The sequence below is a fragment of the Narcine bancroftii genome, chromosome 8, assembly GCF_036971445.1.
Source record: "Narcine bancroftii isolate sNarBan1 chromosome 8, sNarBan1.hap1, whole genome shotgun sequence".
In the NCBI taxonomy this organism is placed as follows: Eukaryota; Metazoa; Chordata; class Chondrichthyes; order Torpediniformes; family Narcinidae; genus Narcine; species Narcine bancroftii.
In genome coordinates this window covers 99,219,552-99,226,505 of record NC_091476.1, presented here as the reverse complement: position 1 = coordinate 99,226,505, position 6,954 = coordinate 99,219,552, and positions in this window count along the sequence as shown.

Below are 6,954 nucleotides of genomic sequence, written 5' to 3'. Positions count from 1 at the left end.
CCCCGAGGCAATATTTCACAGCAGGCTGCAAACCTAAGAAGGCTGTTGGTCATGATGAAACTGTTCCACCATTTAATATGATCATGGCTGATCTTACTATGGATTCACCCCCCACCCCCCTCTTGTCCTTTTCCCATAATCCTTAATTCCTCAACTTTTCAAAATTCTGTCTGTATTTTAAATATGTTCAATGTGGTTGGCTCCACTGCTTCCATGGACAGAGAATTCCACAGATTCACTGCTCTCTGGGAAAAGCAGTTCCTCATCTGCATCCCTTGAATCTTGAGATTATGGCCCCTAAGACTAGTCAAGAAAGAATCATTGCAGAGAAATAATATTGCTGGTTTGCCACAATGTTTGGTTAAGAAAGAAAAACTAGAAAGACTAGTTGATTGGCTCCCACTCCTCATATGTAAGATCTCAACTGAACCTTTATTCTGCTGATGTCTCGTGGGCAGATGTACATTCGTCCAGCGATGGTGACCAGAAGTGTAACCCATTATTTTTTTAACATTTTTAATAACTGAAAACCTCTGTAATCTCATGCAACAAGTCTCTACTGCCGGACCAAATTAAATGAGTTTGCTCATCATACACTCATTGATACTAAGGCTTTGGACGAGTGACTAGCATTGGAGTTGATATTGAAAATATTAATATGAATTAAGGACTAGATCATATAAAGGGTTCACCTATGATCAAGGGGGTCTAACACAAAGGAGACAACTTTATATTTGAACAAGAATGTTGTTAAAGAGGGTGATATTGTGGATGTCAGGATTTTTTTTTCTCCAAAACAGTTCTTGAGGGTAAGTCATTGATAAGTTCAAACTGAACTTGATATATCTTAGTATGATAAGGGTATTACGGGATATAGAATTAAAATGGATAGTAATTAGCCATTATCCAGCTGGATGGCAGAACAAGTTTGAAGTGCTAAGTGGCCTGTTCATCATCTTCTATTCTGATAAGTCAGCTATCTTGGATGGAAGACGTTATGGCATCCATAAATTTTAATCAAAGAACAAAGGAAGGTACTCGAGGATGTGTCTGAACTGCTATAATAGACACAATGATCAATAAAAAGCCACTTTTATCGTAACAATTGCCAGAGCCAACAGGAATAGAACATGTTTTGGGATTTCAAGGTCATGAACATATTTCATCTGCATCAAAAGTGGAAGCGTTGAGTTCTCGTATTCAGCTGACACTGAGGATCAATTTCAGTAATGGGATTACAGCTATACTTCTTTCAACCAATTGAAAAGTGAGTTTTAAATGTGGCAGTGATGAAAGTAGTGCTTAACAATAACGTATCTGATAATAGATTTAATTCTATTAGAGCTTTGAAAGATGTTCCTAAAATTGTTGTATTTTATATACTGGCTCTTTAATATCACAAGTTAAGCTCAAGTGTATTGAAGCCTATGTGGATTTGTTTATGCACTAAATTGTGGCAAGTTATTTTTTTAACCTTGAGGGAATAAATCCTGCCAGTGCTTAAATTAATTTTCAATGCTCCTGAATGATGGTTGATGGCCCATGTGCGCATTCATTCTCCACCTTCTGCATGACTGCCATTGGCACAGCAAAAAGTAGTTGTGGATGGGGGAAAAAAAACAATCAACTCCCACAGCGTGGACTTTACCTAACTTGATGGAAAAAAAATGTAAGTCATAGAGCAGCACAGTTAGTGTAGCAGTTCGTGAAAAGCTGTTACTGCGCCAACGACTGGAATTGGGGTTCAAATCCCGCACTGTCTGTAAGAAGTTTGTAAGTTCTCCCCATGTTTGTGTGGGTTTCCTCCAGGTGCTCCGGTTTCCTCCCACCATTCAAATCGTACTGAGGGTGTAATTGGGTGGAATTAGTCGGCATGGGTTCGTGGGCCGAAAGGGTCTACTAATGTGCCTATGTCTAAATTTAGAATGTAAATATTGAAAAGAAACATGGTCTTGATCTGTAGCTGATGAAACAGTGTACTCTTGTAACACATAATATTTAAACTTATTTCAGCATTGTGACATTCAGATTTGTTTTCATTTTTACTAATTTTCTTCCTGTTTTCGTGTATGCCCGAGAGAGAGAGAGAATTACTCACAGATCTACATGATTTCTTGGTCAGTCAATGAAGTATATGTGATGACTGGGTAGAAAAGGAAGATTTGTAACAATGTGATAACCTCTGTAGTTGGATAGATTTTTTTTTACACACAGTTAATGAGAAACTTAATACTCCATGAAGACAAAGATATGAAATTCTGTTATTGTGAATTATTAGTGTAAAACTTCAACTGACCTCCCCATCTCTATCTAATATTTGGAGTACTGATCAGTAACTCCTCCATGCCTTTGATTTCCTTCAGATCTCCATGACTGGAATCTGTATCCAAATTGACATTTCAGTGCACTGAAAGGAATGCTACAGTTATCTCTGATAAAGCATTTATTGTCAATGATCCTATTTCGCCATTTGCAAAAAAGTAGGGATTTCTGGTATCTTAATTTACATTTAACTAATAATCAACAGGAGCAGATTGAGTTGGCAGTGAGCTGGTTAGTTATATTTTTACTTCAAGTTTATTATCATTTGACTTTACATTATTACAGGTTATATTATGTTTTAATTATATATAAATATCTTTTTAAAAGAGATAGATTGTGGGGTTTTAGTGTAGGTCACCACAGATAGTAACTCTTCACAAAAGAGATCTCATTTAAAATGCAAGTGCTTTGCTCAAGCCAGACAATCCAGGCCCAGAGTGCCTTTGCAAAGATAATAAAAACTGCTTTGGAAAAGAATATAATAGGGCTCCAGTGCTGATAAAGATCTTTCAAAGATTGAGGTTAGAGCCCTGCTAGAAGTTCTGATTTTGCAAGTAGAGAGAGAGTAAAAAAACAAACTCTGAAAGAGAGAGAGAGGGAAGTGATTTCTGTAGTGGCTTTTGGAAGCTCATGGAAAACCCCATGTTGAAGATGGGTTGTGAGTTCTGAGTTCAGCCTGTTGAAAAACCTTTGTAGTCCTTACAAGAGGAAATAGCTGTCTAGAATGTTTCTCCTGAAATAAGGGAAACAAGAGGAACTCTGTGGTGACCTGGGAGAAGAGATCATTTGGAAAACTCTTGATGGGGGAAGTTTCTTTGGCAAGACATTGAAGGGGCTCATCGTGGGAGATCAGTTTGTGTGCGTCTAATGAGCACCAAATTTCTCTGAAACCAAAAAGAACCTTAATTAGCAGTAAGAAATTATCTTTCAGCACTAAAGCCTGGTGAAGCTTCATAAATGTTAAATTCTGTGCACAGTAGAAGAATTGCCTGATACTGGAAAACTTGGAGGAGTGAGAAGTGAGATTGGACTGTAAATCAAAGAATTTTCCTGAACATATACACATTACATCCAGGTGCGGTGAGAATTCAAAGGGAGTTAAGTAAATAGTAATGTTTAAATTTGAGCCTGTTTTTATGTTTAAAGAAAATTAAAAGCAAGTTTTGTTTAAGTAACAATTTGTCTTCATGAATTTCTATTGCTAATGGGTTTTGGGGTCCTCTGGATCCATAACAACATATACAACCAGATGAAACAGCATTTCTCTGGACCAGGGTGCAAATACAAACGCATGCAATACACAGCACATAAGATTCACATAGAAGCATAGGTATTTAAAATGTGTGTGTATATATATATATATATATATATATTTACAATCCCAGTTATCATAAATTCAAGCAATCACAACCCCAAGCAATTGGCAGAAAAATAAATATTGAGAAAATAAATGGAATTAAAATAAATAAGAAAAATTTAAATTTAAATAAACATTTAAAAATATAAAAGTTCCTCAAAGCAACACACAAACCTTTGGTGAAGATGGGAGCAAATATTTGACCTGCGGAAGACCCTGGTCGTACCCCTCCTGCAACATCTCTTTGAAAAATAAAGTTTCAATAAAATGTGTTTGAATAAAATGGCAATGCCAAGGATGAAAAGCCAGCTGGTGCTGCCTGCCATAGCGATGACTCCCTGAAGTCGACCCAAGGCAGTTCATCTGCCCATTTGGGTCCTCTGAGCTGCTCCATGAGAGCCGCATTGAGGTGCTGATGGAAGCGCTCCACTAGTCCATTAGTGGATGATAAGCTGTGGTGTGGTAGAGCTTGATCCCCAGGAGGTTTGCCAGTTACACCCAGAGGGTGGAAGTGAACTGAGCGCCCCTATCACTAGTCATGTGAGTGGGGCTCTGGCACAGGGCTCGGCGGAAATGTCTTTCATGGGGATGGCTTCCGGCCACCTCGTCATTCGGTCGACCACAGTCAGGAGGTAGCGGGCATCCCTGGACACCGACCCGTAGGGGGCCCACTATATCGATGTGGATATGGTCGAACCTCCTGGCTGGTGGGTCGAAATGCTGTACAGGGCCTCTGACATGGCACTGGACTTTAGAGGCTCGGCAGTGTGTACAATTCCTTGCCATCTTGGCCACTTGTTTCTTTAAGCCATGTCAGACGAAACGTTCCACCACCATGCACACTGATGCCTTGATGGAGGGGTGGGCCAGGTCGTAGACCATCTGGAATGCCTGTTGCCCCCATGCAAGGGGGATTACTGGGAGTGGGGAGCCGGTTGAGATGTCACACAGTAGCATTTTGTGGCTACCCGGTAGCTTCAGGTCTTCGAGGTGCAGACCGGTGATGGTGGTTCGGAAGGCCTGCGTCTCTTCATCCCCTTTCTGGGCCTGAGCTAATTGGGCGTAGTTCAGGCCAGGGGATAAATTGTGGATGGTGGGCCTTGAGAGCACATTAGCAACGACGTTGTCCTTACCCACCCGGTATCGAATGTTGGTGGTGAACTCTGAGATGTATGAAATGTGCCACTGCTGGCGCACCGACCAAGGGCCATTTGCCATGGTGAGGGCCTGTGTAAGTGGCTTATGGACAGTGAAAACTGTGAAGGGCTTGCCCTCCAGAAAGTAGCGGAAGTTCCCGATGGAAAGGTACAAGGCTAGGAGCTCCCGGTTGAAGGCACTGTATTTCAGTTTGGGAGTTCAGAGGTGCTGAATAAAAAATGCTAGCGGGCACCACTGTCTGTTGACCAGTTGTTCAAGGACACCCCCAATGGCTGTGGCAGACGTGTCCACTGAGAGCGCTGTGTGCATCGGGCCGTGGGTGGGCCAGTAGGGTGGTGCTAGCGAGGGGATCTTTGGTTTGGGCGAAAGCTGCTTTGGCTTCCTTCGTCCACTTGAGAGACTTTTGTTTTGGTGAAATTAGGGTAAACAATTCGCGCATTGTGTGGGCGACCCCCAGGATGAAACAGTGGTAGAAATTAACCATCCCTGTGAACTCCTGAAGGCCCTTGAGAGTGTTCAGCCTGGGGAACTGCTGTATGGCCTTGACCTTGTCCAGAATGACTCCTTTCTGAACTGGCATTTGGCCACGCTGAATGTGAGGCCAAATTCTGCCAGGCGGGTGAACAGTGTGCAGAGATGGGTTTTGTGCTCATCGTGATCATGACTGACAATGAGGATATCATCAAGATAAATTAATACCAAATCCAGATCTCTACCCATCGCATCCATGAGCCACTGGAATGTTTGGGCCATGTCCTTCAGATCAAAATGTATCCTCAGAAATTCGAAGAGGCCGAATGGGGTGTCGATGGCGGTTTTGCCAATATTATCTGGGTGGACGGGGATTTGGTGGTAGCCCTTCACCAGGTCGACCTTTGAAAAGATTTTGACACCATGTAAGATTGGCCGTGAAGCCCTGTATATGGGTGAATGGGGTATCGGTCCGGTATGGCTGCTTCGTTGAGCCAGCAGTAGTCCCCACACAGGCATCAACCCGCAGAGGCCTTTGGGACCATATGAAGGGGAAAAGCCCAGGGGCTGTCTTACCTGTGGACTATACCGAGTTATTGGAGGTGGAAGAATTTCTCTTTGGTGAGCTCCAGCTTCTCCGGTGCCAGTTGTCTGGCCTTAGTGTGGAGCAGGGGGCCCTGTGTGGCAATATGGTGGCAATGATTTGTGGGCGTAAGATAGTGGGGAACTTATCGAGGATGCGAGAATACTCACTTCTGGGCATACAGATAGGGTCGTGTGCACTGGAAGCATCAAGTTAGAGAGACTAGAATGTGTGGGCATTTACGAGTCTCTTGCCTTTGAGGTCCACTAGTAAACTGTGCACCTGGTGGAAGTCGGCTCCGAGGATTGCAGTTCATATTGTAGCCAGTAGGAACTTCCATCGGTACTTGTCTCGCCCGAGGTGTACCTGGATGCTTCATGTGCCAAAAGTCTTTATTTTGGTGCTGTTTACTGCCTGTAGGGTTGGGCCTAGTGTTCTCGTGCGGGATTCGAGGGTGGTTAGGGGAAGCACACTCATCTCTGCTCTGGTGTCCACCAGGAAATGCCTTCCACTGGTCTTGTCCGTCACATGCCAGGAGGCTGTTCATGTAGCCAGCCATTTCAGCCATCAACAGCGGCTGGTCTGATCATTTCCCTGGTATGAGCAGCACTGGCGGCACTTGCGGGCTTGGGCTCCCCAGCATTGGTGGTATAAACACCAGGTGATTTTTGTGCTCCTCTGGCCTCTGCTTGGAGGCGGTTTGTAGTTGACTGGGTCCAAGGTGGGTGACCCGACTCATGGTTTCCTCATTCTCCCATTTAGTTATCCAAAGTACATCCGCACGGGCTGCGACTTTCCATGGGTCAGAGAAGTCCTCATCTGACAGTAGGAGTTGGATGTCTTCCAGAATTTGTTCCAGGAAGGCTTGTTCAAACATCAGGCAGTGTTTGTGGCCTTCTGCCAGTGTGAGCATCTCATCCATCAGAGCGTATGGAGCTCAGGCCGTTGAGGTGCATCAGCCTGGCCACGCGTTGTCAACGGGAGAGACTGAAGGTACAGAGGAGGAGGGCTTTGAGAGCGACATATTTACCCTCCTCTGGTGGATTGTGGATCAGGTTGTCCA